Source organism: Aegilops tauschii, chromosome 2 (assembly GCF_002575655.3).
Source record: "Aegilops tauschii subsp. strangulata cultivar AL8/78 chromosome 2, Aet v6.0, whole genome shotgun sequence".
Taxonomy (NCBI): domain Eukaryota; kingdom Viridiplantae; phylum Streptophyta; class Magnoliopsida; order Poales; family Poaceae; genus Aegilops; species Aegilops tauschii.
The window spans coordinates 535,934,482-535,949,519 of NC_053036.3; the positions used below are offsets into that span (position 1 = coordinate 535,934,482).

At 46.5% G+C, this 15,038-nt stretch overlaps 1 long non-coding RNA gene and 1 pseudogene across 1 annotated transcript; both read right to left on the reverse strand.

The window, feature by feature from the left end:
* Positions 1-974: 974 nt before the first annotated feature.
* On the reverse strand, positions 975-4,122 carry LOC141042080 (uncharacterized; annotated as a pseudogene).
* A 4,961-nt stretch (positions 4,123-9,083) lies between these two features.
* LOC109766499 (uncharacterized) lies at positions 9,084-10,905 on the reverse strand. The gene is made up of 3 exons (XR_012203222.1): positions 10,624-10,905; positions 9,660-10,185; positions 9,084-9,554 (listed from the first exon to the last, which is right to left on the reverse strand). It is a non-coding gene; the product is annotated as an uncharacterized lncRNA (long non-coding RNA).
* Positions 10,906-15,038: the final 4,133 nt, after the last annotated feature.

Sequence of the window (15,038 nt, forward strand, 5' to 3'; positions counted from 1 at the left end):
CGTTATCAAGCCCACCAGGCGACTACGACATGCATTTCAGATCACGACGCGGTAACAGGCCACAACAGGGCAGCCGAGTCGACGGGGCAGAAGATAAGTGAAGTTCAATGTGGCGATGGGAGCTGGGTATATAAGCCGGTCGACGTCTCCTTCGGCCGGCGAGGTGGGACTAAATTTGCTTTAGTTCCCCCTGGCGCGTCGTCCCGGCGGGGTTAGCTAGGCCGGCCCACTGCGCGTCGAGCGGTCGGGAAGTCCGCGCCGTCCATGGCCTTATTGGGCCGGCCCACGTCGCGGCTGGCTGTCTCCACGTCGCCCAGCGGCCGACGCAAGTTTAGTCCCACCTCGCCGTCTGAAGGAGACGTCGACCGGCTTATATACTCGGCGCCCCGTCGCCACTTTGAACTTCTCTGAATTGCTACCGTGTCGTTGAGGCTGCCCCTGGTTTCCACGGCGTGTTCTGAAATGCCTGTTATAGTCGCCAGTTTGGCTTGATAATGACGGGCTTATTAAGACACGTTGTGGATGGGCGGGCATTTTTTTCTAAACTATTTTTTTTGCTTTTCTAAACTAACACGCAGTGTGCTGCCATAGTATAGTGTACAGAAAATAAACGACGACACGATTACATATATGTAAATCTAAACATTATTGTTGTTTTTCTAAATTATTTTTTGTTTTTCTAAACAAAACCGCAGCGTTTTTTTTAATAATGCGCTACCATAGTTTACTGTACAAAAAATAAACGACGACACGATTACATAGTTTAGTGTATAGAAAGAAAGACTGATTATATAAATTTTCGGAAACAAAATATCATCTGGACATAAAAAAGCAATTAAGTATATAATCTTTTCAAAACAAAAAAGTGGCCAATCAATAAATATATCTATTACATAAAAATTATAACAAAGTGTGCATCTTGAAAGGAAAATATAGTCCTCCAGTAAGACCCAATCACATGCAAAACTCCTCCGTGTCGCATCTATTTCTTCTTCTTTGATATCCGAATAACTTTGTTTTTCACTTCATCAAGCTTGTTTCTTTCCGAAAAAATAAGTTGCGCTATCATTACCTCCCTCGAATCATCAATTGACCTCTGAAAAAAAAGTGGTGTTAGCACAGCGTACATTGTAAATCGTAGTAAAAACATTACATGTGTACCTGTGAAAATAAGCCTGTCCATTTGTCACCATCCCAATATTGAAAGCGTCGAAGGAGAAATATTCCACACGAATTCCTAGTGCATACAATTTACGAAGATTAAATATCTATTGAACATATAGGATTGACATTCTGTCAAAGTAAGAACTCACCCATCATTTTGTTTTGGCATGTCATACGTTTGAATAGGCCATGTGGACACATCCGGATAATTCACAACTCCGGTTGCATTTGCTTCTTGGATATCTTCTCCTAATTGTTTTCTCTAAAGATAAAATTAACATGGTGGAAAGAATGTCATTCAGTATAGTAAACAAAACGAATGTTACCAAATACACAATTGAAATTAAAACCTACCAAGTCCTCAACGAGTTGTCTAGTAACACTGTCAAGTTTTCCGGGCATCAACGAGTCAAGAACCTGAAACTCTCTCTTCCCGCTATGCATGACGACAGTAACCCAGTGAGTGTTTCCCTTGTTTAGAGGAATATAAGTCTGCATGACAATGAGCATAAAACACAATCAACACATGCTATAGTATGTATATACCGTGTAACCAATCAAACTTATCTTCGGTTTTTTGAAATACTCGTCCTCACATCTATTCTTGGGTCCATTACTATGCGACTCTGCTTCATAGTCGTTACCGGCTGTCTTCTTTCCGGGTCTAATGTGAAGCAGCCAATGTACCCTCCAAGTTTTCAACATGAAACGATCGTCATTAACTTTGTCGGCCAAAAATGATGAGTATGCATTAATTACCTATAAATAATGTGTCAGATTTGACAATGATATTTTGGAATCAATTGTAATACAATAGATGAAATTAACTTACGTCGCCACTTAGCCACTCATCGTTAATAATTTCACAAGCTCTCTGCACACTGAGACCATCTTCTGTGCCATCATTGAAAATTTCTGTTTTGGCATGTTTTTGTGAATACTCATGCGCACGCACGTACTTGATGGACGCTTTCACCACGTCATACTCATCACTAGATTTGTTAACACCACCATTTTGGAACAATTCTGTAACACACAACTCAAATACTTATAAACGCAATTATATAAATAATTATTACGCAAGAACAATTAGAAACACAAAAAACTTACTTCCTTCCGCAGAACGTTTTGCACGCTTGTTCGGTTTAGGGACCACATAAGGAGACTTGACATGTTGTGACCCTTTGCGCTTGCGCCTGCCAGTAACCTCCTCCACTTCCTCTTCCACTCCTTGAGAACCAAGCGATGCATGCGATGCGATCTCGTCCGTCCCTAAAGATGAGGCCGCTTTTTCATCTGATACTTCGGTACTTCGATAGGATCATCCATATCACCCTTGAAACTATCCATGTACTCAGGTGTGCAGTAAAAAGGTGTGTTTCCACGAGAAGTTACATCAACGCCGTCATCATCCTTTTGCAAATTCATTTTTGAAGGTGTATGGAACTGGTCTGAATCATCTTTCTGATATACAAACTCTTTTTCCGGAAATTCACCATCGTTTCCAGACTCATTAATGCCTCCATATAGATTCTCTTCTTCTTCTTCGAGGTTACCAGGTTTGTAGAAGACACCGGTTTTGTTCAGTTTCTCAATCATCCTCTGCAAGAAAACATTGCATCTTAGTTCTTCAATAAAGTGATGGACGTTAAAGTGACATGCTCAAGTGTTACCTGTGCACATAACTCTCGCAAACGAAGCATTTCCTTCTGAAGCTCATTAATCTCACTCAAAATCCGGTCCATAGTAGGCTTCTGGCTCGAAGCCTCCGAGGTACTGCCCTCTTTCCTCCTTCCAGTAACGTTAGATTTTTTGGTACTAGCTTTCTTAGTTTTTTTAGCTTCTTCTTCTCCAAATTTTTTCAGCCTGTACTCCTCTGTAATGTTGTCATCGATCTACAAATGCAACATGAGAATTATACATACAAATCATATTAACACTTAATTTTATTTCATAAATGTAAAACAAAACAAGATTACTCGGATTACCATCCCAACACCACGACCATATTCATAGTCGTATTTGTCTCTTCTCGCAGCCATATCTTTCGTCCAGTTCCTCATCAGTGGGCTCAACAATGCCAACGGATCATATTTTGGACCGATGACTGGTTGCACCTTCTCCCAGTATAGGTACTGCAAAACACATAAACTAATTAAATAACATGTTCTTCGATAACATTATATAAGAAAAATGTTAAAATTAATAAAAATAACGTACTTGCAAAAGGGCCAGGTTCCCCTGTGGCCACTGCCTAACATGGTCGTCCTGCAGAAGCTTGTCAATCTCCGACAAACAGAATTGTGAAGTGAATGCATTCTAGTTGAACTTCCTTATCAACTTAATATTTTGCACTAAGGCATAGTACTTCTTCGGAACGTATTCATGAGACACTGGTGCAATTATAGTTCCTAAGAGAACTAGAAACGTCATCCGAATAAAGTCATCGTCCGTGGTCTTATTCCTCACAATCTTTTCGATCAGATCATCAATCATGATCTTACCATTTTTTTTGTTAACAAAACTAACTGGTATTTTTTTGGTTGCTTTTTCTCCTTCTGTACTAAGAAAACCAAAAACATCCACTCCATTGTTTTTCCAACCAAATATGGAGTACACATCATCAGGCCTTAGTGAAATAAGGCCTTTACTTCCAGCACTACTTCCAGAACTCTCTTGGACCATGAATTTTTTGCTACTTGGATTGTAACCTTGGAGTAAAAAATGAAGCAAAAAATCACGCATCTTTATCGATGGTATTCTGAACATGCCCTGCATATCCGTTTCATAAAACCTGAATTTCTGACTTGGTGACAGTCTGTCAACTAGACTAACCCACTTTTCAACAGAACATGGAATCACACCGTCGATATTCATACTGCATGAAATAGTTTTCTGTCACATACCATGGTACTGCTATGACCTTCTTCGTATAAAAAACACAGACACAAAAAAACATACACGACGGCGACGGTGGGAGAGGCACCGGCGGCGTAGAGACGGAGACGGGTCAGGGCAGGCAGGCGTACGTCGGCAGTACGTGTAGATCGCGGCGGCGGCTAGACGGGCTGGCGGAAAGTTAGACGGGATAGAAGGTATGTTTGCATGCACGTCGGCTAAGGACGTCGCCCGAGCGCTGATTGCGGCGGCGTTGTTAGTGGGACGGCCCCATGCACGCATGCGCGTCGTTTAGCGAGACGCCCGGCGTTTTTTATTTTCTTTTTAGATAGACGACCTCTTTTTTTAACTTAATCGAACGGGCTCATTTTTTGAACTTAATCGAATAGGCTAATTTTTTTAACTTACTCGGACAGGCTCTTATTTTTTTCACGTGCTCCAATGAACGTGGCAAGCACGCATGCCAAATTTTTTAGAGTTTTGACACTGTATGGATTTTCTACGATTTTCTGGGCCGAAAACCCCTAAAATACTGCCCGGACGTGACGCAACGTGCGTTCGTTGTCGGATTTCGTTCATTTTTGGCATGGGGTGCCCGGGTGGGGCCCCACACGCGCTGGCAAAAGTTGGGTGCATTCCGTAAAACCGCTCAGGTACTTGGTGTGGAAGGCGGTGGTTTCGGTATGGGCAGAGGGGGCCCTCGGTCGTACGCCTCTCCTTCGCATCCGCCAAACGGGCTCTTATTTTTTTCACGTGCTCCAATGACCGTGGCAAGCACGCACGCCAAAAAATTTCGAGTTTCGACACTGTATGGATTTTCTACGATTTTATGGGTCGAAAACCCCTAAAATACTGCCCGGACATGACGCAACGTGCGTTCGTTGTCGGATTTCTTTCATTTTTGGCGTGGGGTGCCCGGGTGGGGCCCCACACGCACTGGCAAAAGTTGGGTGCATTCCGTGAAACCGCTCAGGTACTTGGTGTGGAAGGCAATGGTTTCGGTATGGGCGGAGGGGGCCCTCGGTCGTACGCCTCTCCTTCGCATCCGCCAAACGGGCTCTTATTTTTTTCGCATGCTCCAATGACCGTGGCAAGCACGCACGGCAAGAATTTTCGAGTTTCGACACTTTATGGATTTCCTACGATTTTCTGGGCCAAAAACCCCTAAAATACTGCCCCGACGTGACGCAACGTGCGTTCGTTGTCGGATTTCATTCATTTTTGGCGTGGGGTGCCCGGGTGGGGCCCCACACGCGCTGGCAAAAGTTGGGTGCATTCCGTGAAACCGCTCAGGTACTTGGTGTGGAAGGCGGTGGTTTCGGTATGGGCGGAGGGGGCCCTCGGTCGTACGCCTCTGCTTCGCATTCGCCAAACGGGCTCTTATTTTTTTCACGTGCTCCAATGACCGTGGCAAGCACGCATGCCAAAAAAATTTGACTTTCGACACTGTATGGATTTCTATGATTTTCTGGGCCGAAAACCCCTAAAATACTGCCCGGACGTGACGCAACGTGCGTTCGTTGTCGGATTTCGTTCATTTTTGTCGTGGGTGCCTAGGTGGGGCCCCACACGCGCTGGCAAAAGTTGGGTGCATTCCGTGAAACCGCTCAGGTACTTGGTGTGGAAGGCGGTGGTTTCGGTATGGGCGGAGGGGGGCCTCGGTCGTACGCCTCTCCTTCGCATCCGCCAAACGGGCTCTTATTTTTTTCACGTGCTCCAATGACCGTGGCAAGCACGCACGCCAAAAAATTTCGAGTTTCGACACTGTATGGATTTTCTATGATTTTCTGGGCCGAAAACCCCTAAAATACTGCCCGGACGTGATGCAACGTGCGTTCGTTGTCGGATTTCGTTCATTTTTGGCGTGGGGTGCCCGGGTGGGGCCCCACACGCGCTGGCAAAAGTTGGGTGCATTCCGTGAAACCGCTCAGGTAATTGGTGTGGAAGGCGGTGGTTTCGGTATGGGCGGAGGGGGCCCTCGGTCGTACGCCTCTCCTTCGCATCCGCCAAATGGGCTCTTATTTTTTTCACGTGCTCCAATGACCGTGGCAAGCATGCACGCCAAATTTTTTCGAGTTTCGACACTGTATGGATTTTCTACGATTTTATGGGCCGAAAACCCCTAAAATACTGCCCGGACGTGACGCAATGTGCGTTCGTTGTCGAATTTCGTTCATTTTGGCGTGGGGTGCCCGGGGGGGCCCCACACGCGCTGGCAAAAGTTGGGTGCATTCCGTGAAACCGCTCTGGTACTTGGTGTGGAAGGCGGTGGTTTCGGTGGGTGGTTTTCGCCAAATTCTTGAAAATAGTTACATACGCAATTTTTTGTTGATATAATTTATCTGATGAGGTTGCTTTTACAAGCTTGCCAAGTTGTATTTGCATCATATTAAAATAGCCGCGATAACTGCTCTATAGCTGCCCGGGAGCCTCGCCACTAAGCTATGGCTGCTGCCGCGACATCCTCCACATATCCCTCTAAATGGCTCAAAACTCAGCAAAACCCTCAGAAATCATCTCTTCCACCAGAAAAATTTCCGCTATTTGCTGCGATTGCCCGCTATTGCGGCCACTATAGCTGCTGGGAGAGGTCGCCGCGAAATCATTTCTCCCGCTATTTCAATCTATGATTTGCATGCACAGTTAACACATTTCTCTTATCTTCCTCTCTTCTTCTTTTCTTTTCTTTCTTGAGAGGATAAATATATGAAGAGCTAGTGAAAACACTGATATTAATCAAAATTATTTCATTTTTATTTTTCTTTCTTCCTCTCTTCTTCTTTTCTTTTCTTTCTTCATCTCTTCTTCTTTTCTTTTATATCATTTTTATTTTTCTTTCAATTTTCCCGGTAAACTATTAAATTTTAATTTCTTTCGGCGCACTTTTATTTTATAAAATGATTCAAAATTTAAAAACTTCTCCACAATACTTCATAATAATTTACATCTAAATTTCATTCCAACATAAATATAGTTCATTAAACCCGACGACGGTTCATTTTACATTAGAACATAAAAAAACTTAATTAAACAGGACCTAAGCGAAATTAACTAAACATAATTGGACCTAATCTAAACCTAATCTACTCGTCGTCCGAGGCGGCGAGGTCCACGATCTCGCCCGCACCGCTGTCACCGTCGTCGTCGCTGCTGCTCTTGCTGCCGTCGTCCCAGTCGCCGGCGTCGTCCTCCATCGGAGCCGCCTGCGCCTGCACCGATGCCCGCCGCCGCATCCCGTGCGGCCTGCAGCTCGGTAGCCTTTGCTGCAGCCGCCATAGCCGCCGCGGCGTCGAGTGCGGCCTGCAGCTCGGCGGCCTCTCTCGCCTCCGCGGCCGCCGCCGTGGCCGCCGCTTCTGCCTGCGACGCCCGCAGTGCGATGAGGTAGCCGGGGCAGTCGTCGGGGTCGCCGTCCTCGCGCAGCGCGAACTGCTCCGGCGGGATCTCGACGGTGGGAGGGGAGGCGGGCGCGGCGAGGGCGGGCACCGGACGGCGGGGCCGGCGCGGGGCAGACGACGAGCCGCCCGTCCGCAACTCCCGACGAGCCTGCGCGACGACTGTCCAGTAGTTCTTCCCCCTCCAGAACCTACCGCGGCCGACGGTGTTCCAGCGGCCGCCCTCGTGCCGGCGGAGCTCATCCCGCGACGCGCCGGGCCCCCTCGTCGGGTACCCGTCGGCGGTGATGCGGAATGCATGCGGCAGACGGCAGCCCGGCGGCACCATCAGCCCGACCCGGATGAGCTCGTCGGCCTCCGGCGTGCTCAGGCTAGTCGGCCACGAGCCGCCACAGCCGTCGCTGCCGTCGGACGCCATGGAGGCCGCCGAGAAGGGAGCACGTCATCGGTGGAGTGCGTCGGTGGGTGAGGGGAGGGGGTGAGACGGGCCGACTGGGGTGGGGGAGGCAGACGGGAGGGGAGCGGAGTTTATGAACGAGCGTCGGTGGGTGCGGGAGGCGGACGGGTAGGTGACCGACGGCCCGGCTTAACGCCGGCATTAATGGCGTCTCGGGGGCGGCGGGCGCCTCGGGAACCCCCCTTGACCGACGCCACGACGGCACGCAACCGTCCGTCCACACGTCGCGTTGTAATTTTTTTAGTTTTTTTTTTCTCTCTCGCCGACAACACGTCGACAGGTCGCGTCGTCTTTTTTTTCTTTGACCACGACTGGTCGTCGTCGTACGTACGCGGACGGCCGCGTGTATGGGCAGTCGACGTACAGTCCCGCCCCGCGGGTATAGCCCCGTCGCGCGGGTACAGCCGCGTCGCGCGGGCGGGTACAGCCCCGCCGCGCGGGCGGGGGCTTTTTATGTGATGGGACGATCCTATCCTTTTTAATGAAGGGGTACGGAGCGATCTCAGCCGTTGTTGTATTTAGAGGGTTGTACCGAAGAAGAAGTGTTCGTGTTTTTGTTTGCAAATAGTACTTGTTAACGAAGATGAATTTATGTTGCTGCTGATATTCAAGAAACAAACATGCACTGTCAGATTTCCCTTCTAGTTGTTGGATGTTGCTGTATTCACTGACGAGCGCTTCCTCAACGGCTAGACCTGTCCCGCCAGCCTCTCCGCGATTCTGCTCCAGCGTCACAAGCCTACGGCTTTTCACCGGCGCCTCGTCTCCGGGGATATTTCATTTGGAGATTTTGCGTGTAGTCCAATCAGTCGTAGTGGTTTCCTAGGGACTGATCTTGTGATCCTAGAGATCTAGACTGGTATTAATCCTTACCGTAGATACAATCTCTGAATCCAGTGCAGGGGTGCTCTTCCCTGAACACATCGTAGAGAACAACACCGTGAACGCTCAGAGAGATTCAGGGATCATCGATAGACTGAATTTTCTTACTGCACACTCATGCATACTAAAGCATTTGCAACTTTCAAATCAACACTTTTTCGCCAGTCTGGAAGGATTCAAGTTGACAGTGCGGTTGGATTAGACATTAGAGTCGGACCAATGTATGTTGTGGCAAGATAATATGTTGATGCAAACTATTTAAACAGGGGACAATGCATAAACACAACAACTTCAGAATGTTCAGCGTCTCATTGAAATCCAACGACGAATTGTTCAACAATAACCAACAGATCATAAAACTACCTAGATCATAGATCACATTCTCAGAGCACGACGGTTGCAACAAAATGGACATAAGAGCTCCATTACAAATGAAACTAGGGTGGTGCCACGTACCACTCTGCATATTTGGAGGCCTAATTCTAATTGTCCCTGGCCACTCTAGGAGGTTTGCTTCGGTTGCGACAGGCCAAGTGGCAAGGGCTGCTGCCACAGGGGCACCTGTCTCCATCACTTGCAACAGCTTCTCCGGTAGCTCTTTTGCTCTGACGGTGACGGAGTTCCTCAAGCTCACACTTCATGTTATCGACTTGCAGCTGGAGGGATTCAACGTCGTCCTGGAGTCTGTTGATGACTTTGATTGCATTCTCAGGGAACTTCTTGTCCAACCATTTGCTGAACTTGCAGTCTTCTCCCGAATGCTGATTAAAAAGGGAAATTTCATTGTGGACGTACTAATGCAGAGATTGTACGTTCAGAGCAGTAATGATACAACCGTGATAAACAATTTTCCGAAGGAAACTCACCATGAAGAGAGGGCAGGGGAAGAACCTTCGTCCTGGGTCTTCGGTGCGCCATGAGGTTTCGATGGTGCATGGTCTATCGTGCTTGCAATTTGGCCAGGTCCCATCATCGGATTCATATCCTTCGTCTGGAACTGTTGTGTTATTGCTGTCAGATGCATTTGGAACAGAGTCCCTTTTCTTGACGGTCCAGCAGGCCAACAGTCTGAAAGCACGAACTTGAAGGAGTGACACTTTCAAAAATGCCATCCAAGACGCCTCCCCTATAATGTCAGTGAGCACATGGTAGGGAGCAGCCGAGGGAACCGTCCTTACACACAAAATGTGATGCAAATTGAGTTCATGCGTTGCTTCATTCAATTTAAGAATCTTCATTATGGCGCGCCGCACTTGTTCGAACGGCTTATGCTTCAGCTCTGCCATCGGCCAAACCACAAATGGGCAATCAGGACTCAGTTTTACACCATCAGGTCAATCCCAAACCTTTCCTGCTGTGCGAAATAGCAGATATTCATCTGGGAATGGCATCCTGTAGAAAAATATCGACTGCACATTATTACACCGCATCTTGGACCTTAAGAAATATATTAGGCTGGCTTCCCCACATTCCCTGGCATTTTCTAGACATTTTTGTTCCGTTTCTTCTGAAGCTAGATCGCCACTAGAAACAAATCTACCACCTTTCCGTGACATTCCCCATCCATAACAGTAGCAACTTCTGCAATTTTCACGCCATACGAACCCACAAGGTAGAGGAAAAACTTTTCTTCTACAATTTCACATCGAATGGAATCGTATAAAACCACGTTTCTACATCTTTACAGCGATTTGGAAGGTAAAACTTTCCAGATCTGCTCTGCCCGACAGTTTATATCCCAACTTGTCAAGCTCTTTTCTATGTAGTAGCATTTTTCCCTTCCATTTCCCACTGCGGTAGAAGAAAGCAGCGGATCCGAGAGAAACTCACCTGGCTGGCTTCTGATGCGGCTCCGAGCAATGGCGCAACCACCAGATCTGGAAGAACCCGTCTCTTGCTTCCTCCCTACCACGAACCTTATCCAGCTTCTCTTTTGACCCGGATGAGATGAAGCTAGATATTTTTCCTCACTGAGCGGCGGTCCTTTCTATACAGCCCCGATGGGCAAGCTGCCGCCATCCTCAGTGGCGGCAGGTGCCACGCCACCACACCTGTCATACTGGCTGCAGGTGCCGTCGGAAAAATGCAGGGCGGGGGGCAGCCACCTGAACGTACGTGTATGCGGAGCAGAGATGGAGAGGCCCCGACCACGGCCACGCACGGCATGGAAAAGGCCAACGGAGTCGTTTGCCGTCCGTCGTCGGCAAAAATCACTGTTCTGATCCATGAACCAAACAATATTAAAAAAAACGTTAGCAAAAACATTCCATCCAGCTGATCCTTTTATGTAGCGGCCGGGTTACGACGATGGCCAATGTAGTGTGGCGTCCAGCTGTTGGCTGCTACATAAAAAAGTCAGCCAGGAAAAATATTTTCACCAACAGTTTATTTTATGATATTGTTTTGTTCACAAATCAAATTTATCGTTTTGCCTCTGGCGTCCGTGCGTATGGTCATCGTGTCCGGTCGTGACACTGATGCATGTGAGGCGACAGGACGTAGGTGGCATTCTCCATTCACAAGTCACAACTAGAACAAGATATTATAGCTTTTTTTTAAAAAGATCACATCTGTTATAAGAATTCATTGAAAATACAAAACACCTCAATTAATAAAAATAACATCGAGGTCCATGGACCATCGAGCGACCATTGCCGCCGTCAGAACGAGCCACTGACATGCCGCTGTCATCGCTTCCATACCGGAGCCAGCCTGACCTTGTCGATAATAGCCGGGAAGTTTTCGTGCATGCTCTTGGGTTCAATGCCGCTGTGTGCCTTTCGACCAAGGACACAACATTGGAACCAAACTGCATCTATCTCACGGACGATTTTGACCATCCATCATGTGAGCCGATGTTGCGGAAAGATCTTGGTATCTGGAACATCAAGAAGAGGATTATGCAGAAGCTTGACGATGTGTGGCCAATCATGCATTCTTGGCTAGATTTACCGGCTCCAATTTGGATCACACCAAGTTTAGCTACCAGTGTGGATAAACAGTACTAGAGGGTCGGGTGTTTACTAGGCATGTGACTAGATTTTTACAAGCCGGACAACAATTTGAAATACGCTAGAATTCACCAAGCTTTGTTCACTTAAGTTTTTACCCAAATCGGGATTTTGATTGCACCCTAACTTTTGTACTCCCTCCATCTCGGTTTAGAGGGCTTGCCGTAGTTCTAGGTCGTCCATTTAACTAACTAAATATGAGTTATATGTCACCAAAAGTATATCATTGAATTCTTAAGCGGATGTAGTTTATAAACATTTATTTTTCATCACATATAATACATATATAACTAGTTAAATTCTCAACCTAGAACGACGTGCATGCCCTGTAAACCAAGACGGAGGGAGTACAAAAGGACGTAGAGTATGTGCTACCGTTGCAACCATTTTCATTTCATGCATAATGTATCTTGTTTCGATCCACTTTTCCTTTGTTGATCTATATATATTCTGTTTTTGTCCCATGTAATTAAGCTGGCATAGATGTCAACCAGTTCTCCTGTTGGAGTTACTCACCAAAAAAGAAACAGTTCTCATGTTGGAGCTGAACTGATGCAAGATCGGTCTGGTTAGAATCAAGTCGCATCACTCTATCAGGATTGTTCTTCAACATCTACAGGTATCTATCAGGATGCCCCGTAGATGCATATTTGCAGAGGTCGGGGGTAATCCTTATATTCATTAAAAAGAAAAGATGCATACACCCATTAGTAAGCCTTGACATGAAGATGATGATGGTACGAAGCCGCTTTGCATTTCCTGGTTATAGCAAATAGCCGTTGCAGAGATGGATGAAGGCGAGTGCTATGGGCCTCTATTCGGTAGCTCAATTGGCGTACTTAGGCCCGACTTCGGATCAGATTTTTCATCGGTTAGCCTGCCGTGCCCCTTTCTTGCAATTTTTGGCACGACATCCTCGCGTTGTGCTGCGTCCCCGTCGCCCTACCCACCCCCGACATTGAGTTCCTTCAATGGTGGACTGATGCTACCAAGGCTGTGCCTGCTACCTTGCGGAAAGGGCTGGCATCCATCATGCTTCTTACTGCATGATCTCTATGGAAACATCGGAATTCATGCGTCTTCGACAACGCACGGCCCTGCTGCTGGGACCTCGTGCAAATCGTCAAAGATAGGGCTTGCTCTTGGGCTAAGACTGGAGCATAGGGTTTGACGATCCTCCTCCCTACTTGGTGTGTGCTAGCTAGGGCTGACTATCCCCTGCTTGTCTTGTGCTCACTCAATGCTTGTCTCTCCAATCTATGTATGTGACAAGTGTTGCCTTGTAATCTTTTCACCTGTCTACATATCAATGAAATGATACGCAATATGTGTATTCGTGAAAAAGAGAAGATCCATGATGGTGTGGCCTTTGTCCTGCTTGCCTCACAACTAGTTGATACTCACATGTTGGAGATCCATGAGCAGAAAGAAAAACAAATATGCATTTTTTTGGGTGTGCAAAAGGACCCCAGCCCTGGGTGGTTGGATCGAAAATAATTATCACAAAACCACATTAGGCCAGCCACTGAAAAGCTCCATGCTACATTGGCCTGCCTGAATGTGGAATATTTGATCACCGTTGTGGTCCAACCGGCTGCACAATTCTCACCAATGCGGACCCACACCATCGAAAATTTGGATTGGCAAGACGAGACAATGTTTCAAGTGATATGACTTACACAGATTGTTATGGACTTGCTTCCGCTTGTGTGTACTCCTCTACTGCACAACATTCGAGCGAACACATCGAATGTTGCTGAACTGGGGGACGCATGTCGGTGTTGTCACACGTGGCATTGTGCACTAGTTGGACATGGACATCACGGACTTCTACAGCCTCAGCATAAGTGTGACAAAGACACATGTTTCTTTGACAAAGATTCCGATCAAAGTCCACGCGGGTGTGTCAAGCCCACCTCCCGTGCCCTGTATCTTCGGAGAAGGAAGGCTTTCACTTGTTAATATATGAGATCATGTTGTGCTAGAGCTTTAAACCAAGCAAGATCAAAACAACAATAATAATGACAGTGAGTATGAGGGAGAGTGGCTGCACTCTGAAGTTTGAACTGACAAATTTGGGGAGTGAGCGACTTTTTCTAGGTAAGATGGTAGGTGCTTTGCCTTTTCATTATAGATTAGGAAGGTACAGGGGAGGGCGAAAGTGCCCAGGGAAAGAAGAAAACAAAAGGAAGATCCAATTGCCCACATTGTCCGAGGTGATCATCACATGGAGAAAATCCTTCTGTTCCTTTCGCTCTAGATGTGCCAGGTGAAGTATGTCGCAACTATCGCGTTGTCCTTTTACGAGGCATCAATTGTGGACCACCAGGAAGTCACTGAAGCTGCCGCTCTCAGCCTGGGCCTAAGCATAAACAGTGCAGAACGGCTAGAGCAAAGTCGTGCACAAAGATCACAGTAAAAGGGCACTGGGCAGTGAGGTGGACCGATGACTCCATTGTGACGTTGGAAAGGGAGCACTTGTCTTCGTGTGGCCAACCTCTTGATCTCAGTCTAGCAACCAACATGGTCCTTTTTGTAGAGAGAAGAGGTGATTTACTTGAGAAAGGTGGTGCCTTCTTCACTGTGAACCTCAAGAGTAAGGAGAAGGCACAAATTAACCTTGAGGGTGTGGAAACTCACCATGCTAGGAGCAGTAGATGGTGGTTTTTAGCAGAGCATTGCACTAGCAATTTCTACAGTGGACATTGTAATGGTAGAATCTGTCCAGAAAAACCCCGGTGCTCTACGAGATGAGGCAAGTGTAGATTAGTTCACGTGTGTGCGCACGTGGAAATATTATTCAAGTGAGGTAACCCTGGGTTCATTCCTCAAAAAATAAATATAAATGGGAGCATTCTGTTAGCTAGTTTTTCGAGGGGCCTAATTAAGATAATTTGTTTAGTAAGACATGCACGCTATTTCTTTTTGGCTATCGTTATTGATGCAATTGCTTGAGAAAAATATCATATTTTGTTCCCTTATATGTTGCCAAACTGTAAGTATGGCCCTCTAATGCATTCTGAATATTTCTGGTCTTTCAAGTGCAAGATGACTCGATGTTGTGAACACGTGGTAGCTCAACCAATAAAAATATAGAAAACATCAAAGAAACCAAAACAAAATTGAGTAAACAAATAATATTCAAGAAAAAAAATACTAGTACATAATATTTACGTTTTAAGACCAAACAGCTTCCATAAATATTTTGACTATGGGTTTATATAGATTCAAAGG